The following is a 23045-nucleotide window of genomic DNA, read 5'->3' as shown; positions in this document are numbered from 1 at the left end:
TCTTCTCCCCTGTTTTTCATCTTCAACTGTTATTCATTTAATGGTTTCACTTGTTCCAGACTAAATTAAAGTTTGCAATTCCCTTCAAAGTGAACAATGGAGGGACCTTTCAGTCCAAACCTACCTAATCATTTGTCAACCTGAGCTTTATCAAGTGTCTTGAGGGATCCAACTGCATTGGGAATTCACTTAGGATGCACTGGATTGATTCTTGGGATTAATAGGTTGTCTCAGAAGGAAAGTTTGGGCAGATTGAGCCGATACTCACTGGAGTTTAGAAGAATGAGAGGTGATCTCATTCTCACAGACTCACAAGATGGTTATCTCATTCTCACAGACTCACAAGATGGTTAATCAAGATGATTAGAATCAGAATCAGAATCAGGTTTATTATCACTGACTTATATGATGTGAAATCTGTTGTTTTGCGGCAGCAGTTCCAAAACCACCAGCCTAAACATTCATTTCCTCCACCACCAGCACACCATGACTACAGCTTGCACCATCTGGCCATGGAGGACTTCAATATGATTGACTGGGTAAATCAGGTTGGCACTGGATCGCAAGAGAAGAAATTTGTAGAATGCCTACAAGATGGCTTTTTAGAACAGCTTGTGGTGGACCTCACTAGGGAAAAGGAATTCTGGATTTGATGTTGTGCAATGAACCAGATTTGATTAGGGAGCTTAAGATAATGGAACCCTTGGTGGGCAGTGATCATAATATGGTAGAATTCACCCTGCAGTTTGAGAGGGAGAAGCTAAAATCAGATGTATTGGTATTACAGTTGAGTAAAGGTAACTGCAGAGGCCTGAGGGAGGGATTGGAAGGGGACCCTCACAGGGATGATGGCAGAGCAGCAATGGCAGGAGCTTCTGGGAGTAATTTGGAAGACGCAGGATCATTTCATCCCAAAGAAGAAGAAGAATTTTAAAGGAAGGATGAGGCAACCAAGGCTGACAAGGGAAGTCAAAGACAGCATAAAAGCAAAAGAAAGGGCAGACAATATTGCAAAAATTAGCGGGAAGCTAGAGGATTGGGAAACTTTTAAAAACCAACAGAAGGCAACTAAAAAGCAATAAGGAGAGAAAAGATGAAAAATGAATGTAAGCTAGCCAATAATGTAAAAGAGGATACCAAACGTTTTTTCAGATATATAAAGTGTAAAAGAGAGGCAAGAATGGACATCAGACCACTGGAAAATGACACTGGAGAGATAGCAATGGGGAATAAGGAAATGACAGATGAACTGAATGAGTATTTTGTATCAGTCTTCACTGTGGAAGACACCAGCAACACGCCAGAAGTTCGAGAGAGTCAGGGGGCAGAAGTGAATACAGTCGCAATTTCTAAGGAGAAGGTTCTTGGAAAGCTGAAAGGCCTGAAGGTAGATAAGTCACCTGAACCAGATGGACTACACCCCAGGATTCTAAAAGAGGTAGCTGAAGAGATTGTGGAGGCATTGGTAGTCATCTTTCAAGAATCACTGGAGTCAGGAATAGTTCCAAAGGACTGGAAAATCACAAATGTCACTCCACTCTTTAAGAAGGAAGGGAGACAAAAGACAGGAAATTATACACCAGTTAGCCTGACTTCAGTGGTTGGTAAGATGTTAGAATCCATTATTAAGGATGAGGTTTCGGGGTACTTGGAATCACATGATAAAATAGGCCAAAGTCAACATGGTTTCCTTGAGGGGAGATCTTGCCTGACAAATTCTTTGAGGAAGTAACAGGCAGGATAGACAAAGGAGAGTCAGTGGATGTTGTTCAGTTGGATTTTCCGAAGGCCTTTGACAAGGTGCCGCACATGAGGCTGCTAAACAAGATAGGAGCCCATGGTGTTACGGGAAAGGTACCAGCATGGATAGAAGATTGGCTGATTGGCAGAAGGCAAAGAGTGGGAATAAAGGGCCCTTTTCTGGTTGGCTGTAGGTAACTAGTGGTGTTCCTCAGGGGTTGGTGTTGGGTCCGCTACTTTTCACATTATATGTCAATGATCTGGATGACAGAATTGATGGCTCTGTGGCCAAGTTTGCAGATGATACAAAGACAGGTGGAGGGGCAGGTATTGTTGAGGAAGCAGGAAGTCTGTAGAAGGACTTGGACAGGTTGGGAGAATGGGCAAAGAAGTGGCAGATTGAATACAGCGTAGGGAAGTGTACGGTCATGCACTTTGGTTGAAGGAATAAAGGTGTAGACTATTTTCTAAATGGGGAGCAAATTCAGAAATCGAAGGTGCAAAGGGACTTGGGAGTCCCAGTGCAGGATTCCCTAAAGGTTAACTTGCAGGTTGAGTCAGTGGTAAGGAAGGTAAATGCAACGTTAGCATTCATTTCGAGAGGACTAGAGTTAGCAAAACCTCAGAATAAAAGGACATCCCTTTAGAACTGAGATGACAAGGCATTTCTTTAGCCAGAGGGCGGTGAATCTGTGGAATTCATTGCCACAGACGGCTGTGGAGGCCAAGTCATTGGGTATATTTAAAGTGGAGGTTGATAGATTCTTGATTAGTAAGGGTATCGAAGGTTACGGGGAGAAGGCAGGAGAATGGGGTTGAGAGGGAAAGATAAATCAGCCACGATTGAATGGCAGAGCAGACTCGATGGGCTGAATGGCCTAATTCTGCTCCTATGTCTTATGATCTATGAAATGCACTCCGGTTACTTCCTAAGGTTAATCCAATAACATCTCCCGATTCCACATCTTCCACACTGGAGAAGGACAAAGGCTGTAGGTGCATGGGAATACTACTCCCAATCACACACCATTCTGATTTGGAAATATATCACAGTTCCTTCGTCGTCACTGGGTCCACATCCTGGAATTCACTCCCCAACAGCAAGTGCCCAAATCCCAACTAATCAATAAAGAAAATGTATAAGCAACATTTGCACAGTCTGGCTGGGGATGCATTGTAATGCTGGTCACAGCCAATCAGCTACCTGCCGGAGTACCCTTGGCACAAGGATATACTCCTGGCGCTTTATACAATGTTGGTCAGACAGCATTTGAAATATTGTGAGCAATATTGGGCCTTGTATCTATGGAAAGATGTGCTGGCCCTAGAGAGGGTCCAGAGGAGGTTCACAAGCTTCTGATGGTTTTGGGTCTATACTTTATCAAGTACCATTTCAGAAGGGAGAGGGGAGATTGAAACCTACCAAGTACTGAAAGGCCTGGATAAGGTGAACGTGGAGAGGGTGTTTCCATCAGTAGGAGAGTCCAGGATCCGAGGGCACAGCCTCAGAATAAAGGGATGTCCCTTTGGAACAGAGACGAGGAGGAATTTCTTCAGCCAGAGGGTGGTTAATCTGTGGAATTCGTTGCCACAGAGTGCTGTGGAGGCCACGTCTTTGGGTGTATTTAAGGCAGAGATTGATAGGTTCTTGACTGGTCAGGGGGTTAAAGGTTATGTGGAGAAGGCTGGAGAATGGGATTGAAAAAAGAAATCAGCCATGATTGAATGGTGGAGCAAGTTCGATGGGCTGAATGGCCTAATTCTGCTCCTATATCTTATGGTCTCATGGCACAAGGACAGTGCTCCTTCATGCACTGTTCATCAGAAGCTGGTGCCCATTCCTCTGCCCCCCGAGTGGACTCTGCAGTCTGCACTCTTTCCTTAACACACTCCCCAGCGGCTGGAATAGTGCTGCCTGCATTCTGGGATGATCTCTTAAGGACTACTTCCTGTGGTCAGAGCTGTGAGGAGTGGTGTTACCGACATGGTAACTTTGACCCCTGATGCGTGTTGTTTCCGAAATAGAGCGGCAGTACCCAAAGGAGGCCGTTAGTTCTGCTTGGGAACAGGCACCTTGTGTTCCAGGATTTCTGTTAGAGATTTATGAAATATTATTGTCGAAATCAAAGTCAAAGTCAAGTTTATTGTCAGATGCACAAGTCCATGTGTGCACAGGTGCAATGAAAAACTTACTTGCAGCAGCATCACAGGCACAGAACATAAGGTACATAACACTCAGAAGAAAAACCTAAGTTTAGTATAAATTATGCACAATTATACAAGAAAGGACACAACTAGAACAAGAAGAAAACAAAGTCCATTGTAGTGCAAAGTGGTCATAGTGTTGCTGTACTGAGGTAGTGAATAGGGTTGTGCTGGTTGGTTCAAATCATTACAGTTGTTTCAAAATGCCATGTTAATGCTGGAGAAGAGGCGTGGATGGATTTCTTGGCACGGCCTTCCTAGAAGAGCCACACTTGCTCACAAAATTCCAGGGGTAAAATTCACTGGAGCCACACTTTTGATTGTTGGTGGTAGGCAAGGAAGCAGACAGACTGGAAATTCCTTACACAGTCGAAGAGCCTCTCAGCACTTACTAGCCAGCTCACCCCTTCACAAGGCAAGAGAAAATAATGCTAGACAGCAAAAAGGGAGCCACATGTGATGCTGTAATCCTCTAGCCATGTTGGAATTGTAATTGAATCCTAGACTTTCTAACCAACAGCCCTCAATTAGTGAGGATTGGCAGCAATAGCTCTGGCATGATTATCGTCAGCACTGGTGCCCCACAAGGCTGTGTCCTCAGCCCTCTACTCTACTCCCTATACACTCATGACTGTGTGGCCAGATTCTGCTCTAACTCCATCCACAAGTTTACAGTTGACACCACAGTTGTAGGCTGTATCTCAAACAGCGATGAGTCAAAGTACAGCAAGGAGATAGAGAGCTTAGTGACATGGTGTCATGACAACAACCTTTCCCTCAATGTCAACAAAACAAAAGAGCTGGTCATTGACTTCAGGAAAGGAGGCGGTGTACATGCACCTGTCCACATCAACGGTGCTGAGGTCGAGAGGGTTGAGAGCTTCAAGTTCCTCAGAGTGAACATCACTAATAGCCTGTCCTGGTCAAATCACGTAGATGCCATGGCCAAGAAAGCTCACCAGTGCCTCTACTTCCTCAGGAGGCTAAAGAAATTTGGTATGTCCCCTTTGACACTCACCAACTTTTATCAATGTACCATAGAAAGCATCCTATCTGGATGCATCATGGCTTGGTATGGCAACTGCTCTGCCCAGGACCACAAGAAACTGCAGAGAGTTGTGGACACAGCCCAGCGCATCACGGAAACCAGCCTCCCCTCCTTGGACTCTGTCTTTATCTCTCGCTGCCTGGGCGAAGCAGCCAGCATAATCAAAGACCCCACCCACCCAGGTCTTTCTCTATTCTCTCCTCTCCTATCATGTAGAAGACACAGAAGCCTGAGGGCACGTACCACCAGGCTTAAGGACAGCTTCTACCCCACTGTGATAAGACTATTGAATGGTTCCCTCATACGATGAGATGGACTATGACCTCACAATCTACCTTGTTGTGACCTTGCACCTTATTGCACTGCACTTTCTCTGTAGCTGTGACACTTTACTCTGTACTGTTATTGTTTTTACCTGTACAACCTCAATGCACTCTGTACTAACTAAATGTAACTGCACTGTGTAATGAATTGACCTGTACGATCGGTATGCAAGACAAGATTTTCACTGTACCTCGATACAAGTAACAATAATAAATCAATACCAATATGTAGTAGTCACATGGCTTCAGTGTTTGCTCTTCAATTAACATGGCCACTACATGCTGAACGACAAGAGTACGAGGGGGTTACATAATCTTGTAGATTTTCCAGGAACCATGTAGTTGAAGAAATAAATCTGCTTCTTAGTGAAATATACAATAATCTCATGCACAGAAGTGCCATGAAACCTACCACTGAATAAGTAGTCAGTAAGAACTGAAATAACCAATTAATAGTTAACTCCTGATGAAAATGGAGTCACTTATGGGATGGAGCAAAGGGCTATTTTGTACATTTCGAATATCCCAAATGACACAGCCTTTGTTTTTCATCATTTGCCTTTCTGACCTTCTATGGCATGTGTAGAATCTGGCGTATATAATTTCGAGAGACTATCCTCCCCAATTTCTTTGATGGATTATGGAAAAAGACAAACAACTTCACCGGGAAATACTGAGGAAATCAGGAGCAGACTGGCCTGAGTTGTCTCTAGGATAAGCAAAATCTTTCATATTCTTGATCGCAACCTCACCAGAATTCCTCAGAGCACTGTCAGTTAGGAAGTGATTGGAGGCAGTTGGAACTTGTTGCAAAAAAGGCAACAGACTCCTTAAACCGTTGGTATATCACAAATAGTTTGCTCCATTTGGTGTTGAATGGGTCTGTATTATTGGAACCATCGTTCTCAAGATTAGACTATCAAGCTTATCTGTGATCACCTTCTTGATAAATGTTCTGTTCAGTCAATTATTCTCACCAGGGATAAGTGGCCTGTTCGAAATAGTCCCCTGGGGTCTTTGATCTGTTCTCAACCATCAGCAAAATGATGGAAGATGTTGTCAGCTGTGCTGTCAAGTGGCCCCTGGTTACCAATAACCTGCTCACCAATGCTTAATGTGGACCTTACTGGCCACTCCAGGTCTCATCACAACCTTGGTCCAAACATGTACCAAAAAAAGAAACTTCAAAGATGATGTGAGAATAATAGTCCTTGCCATCAAGGCAACACCAAGGACCCTGGTAAATCTAAAATCAATGGGATTCAAGGACAAAATCTCTACTGGCTGGAGTCATGCTTCAGTCAAAGGAAGAAATTTGTGGTTGTTGAAGGTCAATCATTTCTGCCCAGAACATCAGTGCTGGAGTTCATCACGCAGTGTCCTAGGCCAAATCATCTTTAGTTGCTTTATTGATGACCTTTCTTCCATCATAAGGTCAAAAGTGGGAGTGTTCTCTAACTATAACACTGCATTCAATTCCACTTGCAATTTCTCTTAAATGAAATAGTCCATTCCTGTACTCGGCAAGACTGGGAAGACATCCAGATGTGACCTGTAGTCCTGAGCAACATTCATGCTATATATTCATCTGGTAAACAAGCAAACTTCCACAGATGTACTGTTGAAAGGATCCTGACTGGTTGCATCACGGTCTGGTACGGCAATTCGAATGCACAAGAACGTAAGACACTGCAGAGAGTAGTGGACTCTGCTCAATACATCACAGGTACATCCATTCCCTCCATCAGGAGTATCTACAGGAGGCGCTGCCTCAAGAAGGCAACATCCATCATCAAAGATCCCCACCATCCAGGCCATGCCATCTTCTCGCAGCTACCATCGGGCAGGAGGTACAGAAGCCTGAGGTCCCACACCACCAGGTTCAAGAACAGCTACTTCCCTTCAACCATTTGGTTCTTGAACCAACCGGCAAAATCCTAATCACTGTGTTTAGCAACACTGTGACCACTTTGATCGCTTTGCACTAAAATGGACTTTTTTGTATCCTAATTGTGTTCTTTCTTGTAAAAATTGTGTATAAGTTATGTTTAATTTATGTTTTTCTTGTGAATGCTGCTTATCTGATGCTATGTGCCTGTGATGCTGCTGCAAGTAAGTTTTTCATTACACCTGTGCACACATGGACTTGTGCATGTGACAATAAACTCGACTTACACTTTGACTACAATATGCAGGGGTCTGACCACCTACTGTCGACTCTCAACTCATTACCACTGTTGAGATCCCCATTGTCAACATCCTGATGGTTGCCATTGACCAGAAACTCAACTGGACCAGTCACGTGGATCCAATAGTTTGGACATAAGAGCGAGTCAGAGGTTAGATATCCTCCAGTGAGAAATTCACCTCCTGACATCCCAAAGTCTTTCCATCATCTACAAGTCAGGAGCATGATAGAATATTCTCCACTTGCCTGGATGAGTGCTTCTACAGCACTCAAGAACCTTAACACCATCCAGGACAAAGCAGCCCATGGTTAGTATCCATCCACCACTCAGTGGCTGCAGTGTGTGTACCATCTACAAAATGCACCTCATTTACTCACCCAGACTACTCTCTCAGTACCTCCCAAACCTGTGACCTCTACCACCAAGAAGGAGAAGGGCAGCAGTGATTAGGAGCACCACCACCTGCAGGTTCCCCTCCAGGTCAAGCATCGCCTATATCACTGGTCAATCATCGCTGCTGTATCTAAATCCTGGAACTCCCTCTGCAATAACACGCTGGGAGCACCTTCACCATAGACTACAGAGGTTCAGGAAGGAAGCTCACCCCCACCTATTCAAGGCCTTGTAAAAATGGACAATAAAATCTGGTGTTGCCCTTGACACCAACATTCCGAGAATGAAGGTTACATTTATGAATTAATCTGTGAAGAAATTTCTGGTATACACAAATTCCACTCTCGTTTTAAATCAGTAATCTCCTCAGCACCAGGAGCCTCTGTATCCCAGAAATTCTATATCTGTGTTCTGAGCTATTAGTAAAACACAAGAAATAAGGAATAGGAGCAGGGGTAGGTCTCTCAGCCCCTCAGGCCTGCTTCACCATTCAACCACATCACAGCAGATGTTCTACATCAACACCATTCCCCAGCCTGTCCCCTGATTTCTCTAATATCCAGAAATCTAATGATTACAGATTTGAGTGCGATCAGTAATGGGGCCTCCATATCCCCCTGGGGTAGACTTCCTACCCTTCAGGTGAAGAAATTCCTCCTCACCTCTGTCATAAATGACCAACCTTTAATTTAGATACTGTTCTAAACACCTCAGCTAGCGGAACCATCCTTTATTCCTGTTGTGTCCTCTAGAACTTTTCTACATTTGAATGAAGTCACCTCTCACTCTTTTATAATGCTAAAAATATAGAGCATATTGTAAGTATATACTTCTTCAGGCAAGGAGACTAAAATTGCACACAACACTCCAGATGTGGGTTCACCAAGGCCTTATATCATTGTAATATCCTTGCTCCTGTCCTCAACTCCTCTTGTAAATAAAAGCCAGCAAACCACTTGCCTTCTAACTGTCTGTTATACCTGCACATTGGCTTTTAGTGACTTGTGTACAAGGACCCCAAGTCCCTCGGAGCATCAACATTTCCCAACCTCTCATCATTTAAAAAAGTACTAAATTGATGTCAAGTCAAGTCAAGTATTAACAATCTTGCTTCCAAGGTGCAAGGTTGTGGGTTCAAATCCCACTCCGGACATTGACAAACCAAAGTATCATTGAGGGAGTGCTTCATTGCCAGAAGTGCTGTCTTTTTGGAGAGCACACTCGACTGAATCCCTCAAAGCTTTCTAAGCTGATCTAAAAAAATCCCTTGGCCCTGATGCCAAAGAAAAGGAGGAAATTTCTCCCTGGTGACCTGGCCTCTTACCGTCTCTCAAGAAATAGCATAGAACATAGAACATAGAATGGTACAGCACAGGAACAGGTTCTTTGGCCCACCATGTCTGTGCTGAACCTGAGGCCAAATTAAACTAAATCTCTTCTGCCTGCACACAATACATATGCCTCCATTCCCTGCATATTCATGTATCCATCTGAAAGCCTCTTAAACAGCACTGTTGTAGCTACTTCCTCCAGCACCCCTGGCAGCTCTTTCTAGGCACCCACCACTCTCTGTGTGAAAAATTTGCCCCACACATCTCCTTTGAACTTTCTCCCTCTCACCTTAAATGCATGTTCTCTAGTATCTGACTGTTCACCCTATCTATGCCTCACACAATTTTATAAACTTCTATCAGGTCTCCCCTCAGCCTCCGACGTTCCAGAGAAAAAAAGGCAGGTTATCCGTATCTACTTCTTGTGGGACTTTTTTTATTCATTCACAAGATTAGACCATTCCTGGCGGGATCAACATTTCTCGCCCACCCCTATTGAGCCAGAGCTTGGATAAGAATCAATCACATTGCTATGGACACATATGTGTAAGGACTACAGATTTCCTTCCTTGAATGTTGTTTAGCTCAATCCAATGGCTTCACACCACCATTGATAGAACACAGAACAGTACAGCACAGGAACAGGCCCTTTGGCCCACCATGTCTGTGCTGACCATGACACCAAGTTAAACTAATCCCATCAGCCTGTACGTGATCAATGTCCCTCCATTTTCTACATGTTCATGTGCCTCTCTAAATGCCTCTTAAAACCTAACTCTTAATCCTGACCTTATATTCTAGATTTATTTAATGAACAAAATTTAAATCTCTCATCTGCTGTGTTGGGTTTCAAAATATGATTAGTCAGGTCACTCTGTACCCTCTCACCAAGATTGGTGACTCCCTTGCTGTATGACTCCCACAGTACATAACAATGGCTACACTTTGCTGACTGTGAAACATCTTGGATGTCCTGACATTGTGAAAGATGCTACAGAAATGTAGGACTATATTTCCCCTTTCTCATTTGTGGTAGTCATATACAATGCAATCCATTTAGAATGTGATTAAAATTGCCACAAAATGATATGGATGATCTTCAAAGCAAAAACATTAAGAAATCTAAGGCAATTAAATCCAACCTACAGTCTAGGTCTGTTGAGTTATAAGGTTGTCATTCTACTTTTGAGAGCTCTGGTGATGTGTGTAGTCCTGTCACTTTGGCTCCAGTTGGGAGGTTAAGCATTAATTAACCTTGTCTTTTCTACGTGTCTCCTGTGCTGCTTCTTCGCTGAGTTCCAATTAGTGCTCCGGAAATCCTGAAACAATTCAGCTCTTATTAAAGAACAAAACACTCTGAGCCCAAGAGGAAAGAATTGAAGAAAGGCTCTGCAAGTAAAAATCTTCGATAAAGGTTCAAGGTTCATTTAATATTCTGAAAGCAAACTGCCCAATTAATCAAATTAGCCAAGCTTTTTTTTAAAAGTTTGGCATTTCATACAGCATTTTCCAGATACTTTCATTTTAGCTACTCTCTCAGCAAGCTTCTCAGCATGCCTCAGTGATTCAGAGTCATAGGGTCAAACTGTGCAGGAACAGGCCCTACGGCCCACTGAGTCCGTGCTGACTATCAAGCATCAAATAGCACTAACTGCATTTTGTTCTCCCAACATTTTCATCAACTCCCCCCAGATTCCACAGCAGCCAATAATTAACCCACCAATTTGCACATCTTTGGAATGTGGGAGGAAACCTTAGCACTCTGGGGAAACCCACAGGGACACAGCAACACAGCACGGAAATGTTCAAAGTCAAAAGACAAAGTGGAGGTTATTGTCAGATGCACAAGTCCATGTGTGCACAGGTGCAATGAAAAACTTACTTGCAGCAGCATCACAGGCGCATAGCATCAGATAAGCAGCATTCACAAGAAGAACATAAATCAGACAAATTATATACAATTTTTTACAAGAAAGAACACAATTAGAACAAAAAAAGTGTTAAGACAATGCAGAAGTGATATCAATGGAAGCAAACTGTCTACTCAATACAAGATAGCATGGAGTAAGTGCTTTGCCTGTAACATGGAGCATTGTAGATAGAATGCATTGACACTGGATGCATTAACAAGTCTCCACAATCAATAACCAAAGGATGTTCCTGTGGTGACTGCAGAACCTCACAATTGGATTGAAAAAATTGACTCTGGGGATCTGGAGAGCAGTCGGACCAAAAGCAAGTAAGTTGTCACTCGCTGTTCTTCATGGTGAATCCAAGGACAAAGCATCTCTCCAGTGAGGGAGACTGATGGATGGGGGAATGTTTAAGTACCCCGTCCTCCCCTAGTTGCTGGAAAACCCTCAGAATAATTCACCTACTTGCTGGCTGTGTCTGGGAAGATGCAGAAGAGTCTCATTGCAGTGAACTGGGCTTGAGGTGGAGTAGCAATATTACAACTGAAGGTGGGAGACAGTAATGAGACTGGGAAGATACATGGGGAGAATGACAGAAGCAGGCCATTTGGCCCAGCAAGTTAATGCTGGTGTTGACTCCCACAGGAGCCTCGTGCCATCCTTGTTGCTGGAGGATGGCTTTACCAATTACCATTACTGAGTCCCTCAGCCTCAGTATCCTGGAGGTCACCACTCACAGGAAATTCGGCTGAATCAGCCATGTAAATACTGTGGGAAAATGAACGGGTCAGAGGCTGGGTGCCCTACAGCGAGTGACTCACCTCCAGACACTCCAATGCCTTTCCACCATCTACAAGACACAGAAATCTCCATTAGCCTGGATAAATGTAGTTCCAACAACACTCAAGAAGCTTGACAGCATCCAGGGCAAAGCAGTCCATCCAACACCTTGAAAGTGCATTCCCTCACCACTGGTGTGTCGTGATTACATGATGTAGTAGCTACAAAATGCACTGCAGTTGCTCAGCCAGAGGATTCCGATATAACCTCGCAAGCCTTTAGTCTCTGCCACCAAGGTGGATAGGAAAGCCACACTGCTCCCTTCCAATTTGCAGGACATATTGATTTGAACACATATCACTCATCCTTCATCACTGGGTGTAGGTCCTGGAACAGTCTCCCAACAGCACATGGGTGGCCCTGTAGTAGATGGATTGCAGCAGTTCGAGAAGGCAGCTTATTACCTTTCTGGGGGCAAGTAGGGAGGGACAATAAAGGATTGATTTCCCAGTGGTGTCCACATCTCATGAAGAAGAGTCACAGAGTTGTACAGCCCAGAAACAGGCCCTTCAGCCCTCCACATCCATGCTGACCTTTCTCGCCCCCTACACTAACCCCATTTGCCCGCATTGGGACCACATCCTTCTAAGTCTTTCTATTCAAGTGCCTCTTAAATATAATGAGTGTACCTGACTCCACCACCTCCTCTGGCAGCATGTTCCAGATATCACCCACTCTCTGTGTCAAAAAATTTTCCCCTCAGATCCCCTTTAAAACTCCTTCCTTCCATCTCAAACCTATGCTCTCTTGTTTTTGATACCCCCACGAAGGGGAAAAAGTTCTGACTATCTACCCTATCTATGCCTCCTATAATTTTATAAACCTCTGTCAGGTCACCCCTCAGCCTCCTTCAGTCCAGGGAAAACAAGCCCCGTCTGTCCCATCACTCCCCGTAACTAAAGTTCTCCAATCCAGGCAACATCCTGGTGAGTGTCCTCTGCACTCTCTCCAGCACAATCACATCCTCCCTACAGTGTGGTGACCAGAATTGCACACAGTACTCCTACTGCGGCCTAACCAGTGTTTTGTGAAGTTGCAACATTAGGTTAAAAAATCTTCACCTCATTCCATTAACACAACTTTCCTTTTTCCCCTGTGATTTGTGATGCCACATTAAAAGGATCCAGACATGTTAATTCTCAGAAGGGAAATCCAAAAATCTTAGGCAGAAGAAAGAAAATCATCTGCCAAAATAACCTTCACAATAAGCTCCACAAACCAAGCTTGATTTTGGATGGAAGTGCAATCCTTCTCTGTAAGGAAAGGTCAAAGTGTTTTGTGTTATGTCACACACTGATTAGTGAGTCTGAGGGCTGCACTGTGGGTAATGTAGGGCATCAGAGTGTGACAGAACCAATAGTTTAGCCTCAACACTGTGACGTATGGTCAGCAGTAGCAGAGCTGAGATTTGTCTCATGACAGAAGATCACCCAGGTCCCCAGTAATGATGGCTGCCTGGTTACCGTTTGGGCAGTGGTGATGTGGATAAGATCATAAAATCATAAGAGTCATAGAGTCACTCAACACCAAAACAGGCTCTTTGGCCCAACTAGTCCATGCCGACCAAGATTCCCATCTAAACTAGTCCATCTAAACCTTTCCTCTCCATGTACCCGTCCAAGTACCTTTCAACTGCTGTTAATGTACCTGCCTCAACCACTTCCTCTGGCAGCTCGTTCCATACACTGACCACCCTCTGGGCAAAAAAGTTGCCCTTCAGGTTCCTGTTAAATCTCTCCCCTCTCACCTTAAACCTATGCCCTCTAGTTCTTGATTCCCCAACCCTGGGAAACAGACTGTGCACACTCACCCTATCTATGCCCCTCATGATTTTATACACCTCTATAAGATCACCCCTCATTCTCCTGCGCTCCAATGATAAAAGTCCCAAGCTGCTCAACCTCTGTCCATAACTCAGTCCCTCAAATCCTGGCAATATCCTTATAGGTCTCCTCTGCACTCTTTCCAGCTTAATGGCACATTTCCTATAGCAGGGTGACCAAAATTGAACACAATATTCCAAATGCAGCTTCTCCAACGTCTTGTACAACTGTAACATAACATCCCAACTCTTATACTCAGTGCCCTGACTGATAAAGGCCAGCATGCCAAACACCTTCTTCACTGTCCTGTCTACCTGTGATATGTGTGGTTTTGGGACAGTGGGACCCCTGATTCAATAGCCGGCTAGGAACAAAGTAAAAGTTGACTATGAATAAGAAGATTGGTGTCTCAGTTCTCCTTGAGTATTCCTTCTTTAGATATGTTAAAGGAAACTGCTCTCACATAAAAAGCTGTCTTTATTTCTCCATTGCTATCTAACGTGTAGCTCTCACTCCCTAAGCCCCAACACCGTCACTAAACCTGCTGTCTAGAACATTGCTGTTGCATAAAGAAGGACTTCTGACTATTTATAAAGTCCAGAGACTTCTCTCTGCCTGCTTGGTCTCTCTAAGCTCTGTGTCATTGGGGTAACATCTGTTCTTTCATTTCTTCCTTTCCCTCCACCCACAACGCCCAACACCTTTTCCAAGTAAAACAGCGATTTACTTTAACTTCTCCCAATTCAGTGTAGCATATTCAGTTCTCCCACATTAGGGAAACCAAATGCAAGTTGTGTGACCACCCTGCTGAACATTTCCCTTCAGTTCACCTCAAGTCCTGACATGGTGGACTTGTTGTATGAGGAGCGATTAAGCAGACTGGGTCTATACTCTTTTGTGAAGAATAAAAGTAATCTCATTGAACCTGTACAAACTTCTTCAGGGATTGACAGGTTAGGTGCTGCGATGGTGGTTCTGTGGCTGGGGTGTTTTGAACCAGGCATCATAATCACAAATTAGGGGTCAATCCATTCAGAAATGAGTTGAGCAGTCATTTCACTGCCCAGAGGGTGCTGAGTCTTTGGAACCCTCTACCCAAGAGGGCTGCGGAGGATCAGTTACTGAATATATTCATAGCAGAGATCAAAAGATCTTGGATACTGAGGAGATGCAGAGATATGGGGTTAGTACAGGAAAGTAAAAAGTGACAGAAATCAATCCGGGATCATACTGAATGGTAGAGCAGGTAAGAGGGGCCGAATGGTCTACTCCTGCTTGTGTCACTTATGTTCAATCTATAAGAGTGACCTTCAGCTTCCAGTTGCCTGTCACTTCAATTCCCCATCCCGGTCCCACTTTGATCTGACTCTTACCCCACTCAAATCCAACCAAGTTCAAGGAACAGCCCTTCATTAACCCTCTACCCTCCATCTGGGAATACCGCAGCCTTCCAGACTCAACACTGAATTCAACAACTTCAGGAAGTCAACCATCCTTCTTTTGTTTGCAGCTCTCAGTGTTTTTCCTCTCTTTTAATCCAGTATTGCAGATTTAAATCACCTCCACACATTCACACTTCCTACACACAAACAGTTTTCACAGAGTCTGCCAGGTGTCACCTTGCCTCTCCCCTTCCAGCCCATCACAAACCTTCCCTCCGGTTCTCTCCTTCCTTCCCCCGCCTCTCTCTGCAACTTAAAGCTTGCATTGACTCTAACTTCTTCCCGTTCTGATGAAAGGTCTGCACTAAAACATTAACTCTGTTTCTCTCTCCTCAGATGCTGCCTAACCCACTGAGTATTTTCTGTTTTATTTCATGATATAAAATAGGGACTGTTATTCAGATCAACATTCTATCACACAGTGAAGTTAATGCAAGAAGATAGAGAAGCACAAAAGTCACCATTTGTGGCATGTTATTTAATGGAGTTTATATATTGGTTGTAAAGATGCCTAAATGGTTCTTTATTCCAAAGCTGCAATCAGCTCATTAGCTTTGTTAGTCTCTTGTGTACAATTTATGTTTTGAACCTGAGGCAGGGTTTGATATGGTTCCAATTTGATATTTGAAATACAAAATATTAAAGCAATTTTTCATGCTGATATAATGCATAAAATTATAACCTGGAGACAATTCAAAATCCTCATAATGTTGTAGCACAGGAGTAGACCTTCTGGCCAATGTTGAGAGTGCTGTTGGAACATTTCATTTAGAGTTGCAAATTGTAATTCCATTTCACCACTCTTTTACCACGATCTTTTACAGATTTTATTTCTAAATATTTACGTAATTCTCTTCTAACTGGTGCTACAGTTTGCAATGCAATAGCTGTTTACTGAAAAGTGTTCCGGGCCATCAATGACAAATATTTTACGCACTCAGGTGGAAAAAACTGGCCAAGATGGAATGTGAAGTTGAATTGCCATTTTGGTCCATGTTTTCCAAGATCCCAACTTGATGAAGAAGTTGCAGCCAATGTTATGAATGGCTACACAGATGCTCATCAAATAGCTAATTATTTGTTATAATGTTAGCTTCTACCCCACTGTGATAAGACTATTGAACGGTTCCCTTATACCATGAGATGGACTCTGACCTCATGATCTACCTTGTTGTGACCTTGCACCTTATTGCACTGCACTTTCTCTGTAGTTGTGACACTTTACTCTGTACTGTTACTATTTTTACCTGCACTCTGTACTAACTCAATGTGACTGCACTATGTAATGAATTGACCTGAACGGTCAGTATGCAAGACAAGTTTTTCACTGTACCTCGTACAAGTGACAATAATAAACCAATACCAATACCAAGAAAGACAAAACATTTGGTTGGTTAGAGATTGACTAATACTGTACATGTGTGTGTGATGGAGTTTCCTCCTCTTGCCGAGATGTGTGAGATTCCAGTAATCAACACTCAGCATCAACCTTCCATCCACCACACTACACTCTCCAGCGCCAGAGCACAGTGCCTGCAGTGAGTAGGATCTGCAAGATGTTGGTTTATTATTGTAATAATGTGACAATAATAAACCAATATATTGTATTGGTTTATTATTGTCACTTGTTCCAAGATACAGTGAAAAGCTTTTGTTTTGCATGTCATCCAGATCATGCCATACATAATTACATTGAAGTAGTAAAGAGAAAACAGAATGTGGAATATAATGTTACAGCTGCAGTGAAAGTGCAGTGCAGGCAGACAAATAAAGTGCAAGGGCCACGACGAGGTAGATTGGGAGATCAAGAGTTCCAGAGTTCGTCTTTTAGCGTATGTGAGGTTCGTTCAGGAACCTAATAACAGTGGGATAGAAGCTGTGCTTGAGCTCAGTAGTTTGTACTCTCAAGCTTTTATGTCTTCTGCCCGATGGGAGGTGGGAGAAGAGAGAATGACTGGGGTGGGAGAAGTCCTTGAGTATGTTGGCTGGTTTCCCAAGGCAGTGGGAAGTGTAGGCAGGGTCAATGGAGGGGAGGTTGATTTATGTGATAGAGACAGAGTCAATTGAGGGGACGTACACCGGAGTGACTTGCCTAGACTTCTCCAACAGCACCATCAATTCGCATAACTTCTACCACCAAGAAGACAAGGGCAGAGGCACATGGGAACATTTGCAAATTCCCCTGCAAGTTGCACACCATAATGACTTGGAAATATATTGCTGGTCCTTTATTGTCATGTGGTCTAAATCCTGGAACTCCCTCCCCAACAGCACTGCGGTACACCTTCACCTGAAGATCCATTCATTCACTGCCACAGACAGGTCATCGACAGTGGGGTGCACTTTATTCCAAAATGTTTGAATGGATGTCCGTGCTGAAGCAAAGTGGAACATGTGTCCAGCTGGAAAGATCACGCTCTTAATCAGCATAGGATGTGAAAATGCTGACTCTTTAGTCTTCAATACAACATGACCATTGACACTAATGAGAAAGATATAGACTGAATAAAGTGGGGGACGTTGCCAACCCTCCCTTATTAGCACAGCCATTGCAACAGTTGGATGCCTCCTTTCCTTATTAACACAATTGAATGTACTTAAGCCGTAGAGATTTAATTAAAGCCTGCATTTGGCATTTATGAGATTCCACCTAGATCCAAAGCTTCTGGCTGCAAATGAAAGACTCATGGGCTGCTATCGTACAGAGGCATTGATGTAGAAACTGCTGTCATTTGTAAACTGTTAGTTTAGCATTTCTTATTCCCCTTCTATTACTTCAGAAAGGCAGCAGGCATCCTCCTGCTTAATTTGAAAGGTTTAAAGCAAACAAAATCAGGTCTCTGATAACATTTTAATGAGAATAGATTTTAACCCTTGAATTGAATTTTTTGAAGATGTTATCGTGAAAGCCATGCTTTCTGGGATTTACTCCACTACCTCAGCCTTTGACTCTTGTTGGTTATAATTATTTCATGATTTTTGGTACAGTAAACTGCTGTCAATTGATTTACATTGATCTAGGGGTCATTGTGAGTGAGCTCCATATCCTACACAAAGATGCAGGGTCTTCCTTGCACAGATTGAGCCAATCAGTGGTTGTGTTCTGAAGAAGTGAACCTGCTGCAATTTCCTGGGTAATGTAACCCATGTGAATCACATGCAAGAAACTGCAGAGACTCTCTACTTCTTCAGAAATTTGGCATGTCCCCTTTGACCCTCACCAATTTTTATCAATGCACCATAGAAAGCACCCTATCCGGATGCATCCCGGCTTGGTATGGCAACTGCTTTGCCCAGGACTGCAAGAAACTGCAGAGAGTTATGGATACAGCACATCACGGAAACCAACCTTCTCCCCCACTGACTCTGTCTACACTTCCCACTGCCTTGGTAAAGCAGCCAACATAATCAAAGGCCACACACCTCCAGGACATTCTCTCTTCTCTGCTCTCCCATCGGGCAGAAGATACAAAAGCCTGAAAACACGTACCACCAGGCTCAAGGACAGCTTCTATCCCGCTGTTATAAGACTATTGAACGATTCCTTAGTACGTTAAGGTGGACTCTTGACCTCACAATCTACCTAATTATGGCCCTTGCACCTTATTGTCTGCCTGCACTGCACTTTCTTTTTAACTGTAACACTTTATTCTGTACTCTGTAATTGTTTTACCTTCTACTACCTCAATGCGCTGTTGTAATGAACTGATCTGTATGAATGGTATGCAAGACAAGCTTTTCACTGTACCTCAATACAAGTGACAATAATAAACCAATTTGCCAATTTACCACGCAAAATAACTTTGGTGCAGTACTTGTGATGGAAATTACAGTGAGGCCTTTAAAAAGCTGGTCCAGGTTTGCCTCGGTGGTGAGAGAGGGTGTCTGTCCACATGTAATGCCAAGCAATGAGTGAAGCAGGAACATCAAACGCCAACAGATCCAAAAACCCAACAATAACATTTTCTTTGAAATAAAAGGGACTAATTCTAATGTAGTGAACAAGTTACTCTTTAATGCATTATACTCTTTTCAAAGGAAGGTCAACATTAATTAACATCATGCATCTGATGTTACATAAAGCGAAGAAAATATTCTTGTCAGCATTATTTTCAAACACACAACACAATGAGAAACAGAGCAGAACAAACTGATTACATTCCATCCCACTACCATTAAATGCAGGTCTGAGAAACACCAGCATGGAACACTCTGAAATACATGTGATCTGTAAACATTCACTGCACTTATATCTTTAGTTTTACATTTATACAATGACACTAGTTAGGCACTTCATGAAAATTAAGGTGTACCAGAAATCATAGAATCTCACAGCACAGAACAAGGTCATTTCACTCATTGTGCCTGGGCTGGCTCCATTAGAAAGCTCTCCACTCGCTCTCTCTCCCCTGCACTTTCCCCACAGCCCTGCGATTTTTGCTTTTGTTTTCAAGTATTTATCCATCCTTCTTCCACCGCTCTTTTCGGCGGCGTGAGTCTGATTACAACAACTCGCTGCATATCCCGCAACTTGCTAATCATCTTAAACCCGTGTCTCTGCTTATCAAGCCTCCAGACAGTGGAAGCAGTTCCTCCTCATTCACTCAATCAAGAAAATCTCTATAACACCTTTACTTCACCTTCGTTGCTTGAAGGAGAACAATCTACAGTAATCTCTCCCTGTAACTGAGGTTCCTTGTAACTTGGAGTCACTTGAATGAGGGCTGAAAAATTCAACACATCTGCAAGACGGTGGCAGAGATGCTTCTTTGAATCATGAACTACTCAAGCTCCTTAATTCTTCATCTGTACCAAAGGCGCAATGCATTTTTCTAATTTGTCGGGCAGTACACAGTTCAAGTAAGTCACTTGGTACAAGAACATTATCAGACAAATATGACTGATACACATCCTATGCAGTTGACAAAGAGTGACTGCTGGAGGGTCTGTCCAGGACTGCTACGATGACTGGAATAAAATGATGTGTCTTCAGCACACGTTACCATCATGTACTTCACTTAGCAATCAAGCACTGACAAGCTAAGTCAAATAACAGTAGCAGGCATTAATAGTGGAAAAGCTAAAGTGGTGTCTCCCAGTAGTGAACATAGTCTGCTGAAATGGTTCTCAACCAGTTTCCCAATATTCAGACAAACATTATTAGCAGGCAGGCCACTGGAAAGCTGATTAGCCCTGGTGTTCAGGACTGTCTAGTCTTCAAAAATCAAAAATTAAAATGACATCTGAAAATTGCTTCACTTAATTAACAACACAAATCTGACAAACTGCATGCCCACTTGTTAATCTCCAATATGGCAGCTATGTACAGAATTACACTGGGCTAAGCTGTGAAGCTCTTTGATTGGGTCAATGCCTCATATTATACTTGTCCAGACAGTAGTCCAGGAGTCAGAAGCAGTTGCATAAAAGCAGAGAATTTCCCAGACCATTATCAGTGAAATTTAACCCTTGGACTGCCAGCACACATCCTGAGAGACTAAAACAAGAAAAGATAGGCTTGCATTCCTACAGTGACTTTCATGATCTCTGGATGTCTCAAGTGATCTCCAGTCAATGAAGTGCGGTCACTGCTGTACTTGGGAAACATGACCAATAATTTCTGCACAGCAAGCTCCCATAAACAGCATTCTGAAAGTGACCAGATGATTTTGGTTAAGGGTTAGATATTGGCCACAGCATCAGGAAGAACTCTCCTGCTCTTCTACAATGCAGTCCTGTGGAATCTGTTACATCCATCTGAATGAGTAGATGGGCCCTCCCTCAGTAAATCTTCTCTCCCTCAATACTTCTGCTCTCCCTGGTTTTTATGCTCAGATGCTTGAATTGGGACTTGAATTTGTAATCTCTTCCCCAGAGCAAGCATATAACCCACTGAGCCATGGCTGACCTACCATGTTAATTTACATTATTGTGCAGGAACCTGCTGGAAAATGTTGGTAATTCAAAGCAGAACCAGCAGCAGTCCCCACCCACTGGACACCCACATCGATGTGGAGGTAAGGAGCGACCACGACCTTATTGAATGGCAGAGCAGGTTCGAGGGGCTGAGTGGCCAATTCCTCCTATCTCTTACGATGTTACGTAGAGGCCCTGAACTCGCTGGTGGTTCCTCACTTCCTCCGACACTGCAAATCCCCAATATTCGGCCGGTTGCCTCCCATGTTCCAAAGACGTACAGGTTAGGAAGTTGTGGGCATGCTATGCTGGCACCGGGAGCGTGGCGACACTTGCGGGCTGCCCCCAGCACATTCTCAGTAACGCATTTCACTGTGTGTTTCGATATACATGTGACTAATAAATAAGTACCTTATCTTATATTAGTCTTACTATCAAATTAATTTATTTTATCGAAATACTTTAATTGTGTTGAGTGATTTAGATTTTACAATATTAATTATTTACTCTTTATAATTGCTTCATTGATTTCTAATAGTTTTTGAGGCTAGGGAGAAAGGGGAGTGGTTTATCCACCTATCAAAGTTTTTCAGCTATTTCATGGGTGGGGCTTGTTGTAGCCACCCACATGGGGGCTTTGTCTTGAACCAGCTTCTGCCACCATGCAGGCCCTTGGGATTTGGATGGCCTCAGACTGCAAGAAGACCCGGAAAAGGCAAGTCAGTAATTAGTACATCAGTCAACAAGAAACATGGATGGTGAGTATGTGCCTCTCAGCATAGAACATAGAACACTGGAACAGGCCCTTCAGCCCACAATGTTCTGCCAAACACAATGCCAAATTAAACTAAATCTCTTCTGCCTGCACATGGTCCATACCTCTCCATTCTCTGTATATTCATGTGTCTGTCTAAAAGCCTCTTAAACACCACTGGCATACCTGCCTCCACCACCAACCCTGGCAGCCTGTTCCAGGCACCCACCCCTCTCTTAAACATCTCCCTTAAACTTTCCCCTTCTCACCTTACATACATATCCTGGCCCAATATCTCCATGGACCCATTACACGGTACATTTTGAGTCCTAATGCCGAATCAACCACTACTACCACAACAAGAAGGCATTCTAGTATCAACACTACTTCACTGCATCAGTCTTAACTCTAAACAAATAAAACCATTTCAAATGGAATTTTATTTAAAAATGTAAAAGAGCAGAATCTGTTTAATTCTGCTCAATACTAACACTTTCCTGATTTCCACTTGTCTTATTTTAATTTTCTATTAAATAAAATCACTACTTTTATTTAATTTCTATGCAAGCAAACTCCTTGTGTCTTTTTTCTTGGTTTTGTTCTTCGCAAGTGGAATAGAATAGTTTATCTCTGGTTATGTGGCAGGTTGGATGATAGTCATTTATTGACCATTAAACACCATTCTCTTGAAACTAATGGAAGTAGGTTTGACCATTGTGTATAACTGGCTGATAATTCAGTATTTCTCATCCCGCCTGGTCAGCTAAAGTTAATATTAGTCCCAAAGGTCTGAAATTAGATCCCAGCATCCACAGGTTAAAGGCATCAATCTGCCAAGGTGTTAGAAGGATATCAGATAGGTGGGTGAAGTATCTCATGGGATTGGTTTTGAGTTGCAGACACAGGAGACTGCAGATGCCAGAAAGAAACTGTTGGAGGAACTCAGCAGGTCAAGCAGCTTCTGTGGAAGCAGAGGAATGGTCGACGTTTTGCGTCAAGACCCTGCGTCAGGACTGAGAGTGTAAAGAAAAATCAAGACCAACAAACAAACTGCTGGAGGAACTAAGTGTTGGGTCGTTGGAGATTGTGTTCTGCAAATCCATCCACAGGAAGTTAAGGGGCTGAAGT

Source organism: Pristis pectinata, chromosome 26, assembly GCF_009764475.1.
Source record: "Pristis pectinata isolate sPriPec2 chromosome 26, sPriPec2.1.pri, whole genome shotgun sequence".
Classification (NCBI taxonomy): domain Eukaryota; kingdom Metazoa; phylum Chordata; class Chondrichthyes; order Rhinopristiformes; family Pristidae; genus Pristis; species Pristis pectinata.
This window is presented reverse-complemented; position numbering follows the sequence as displayed.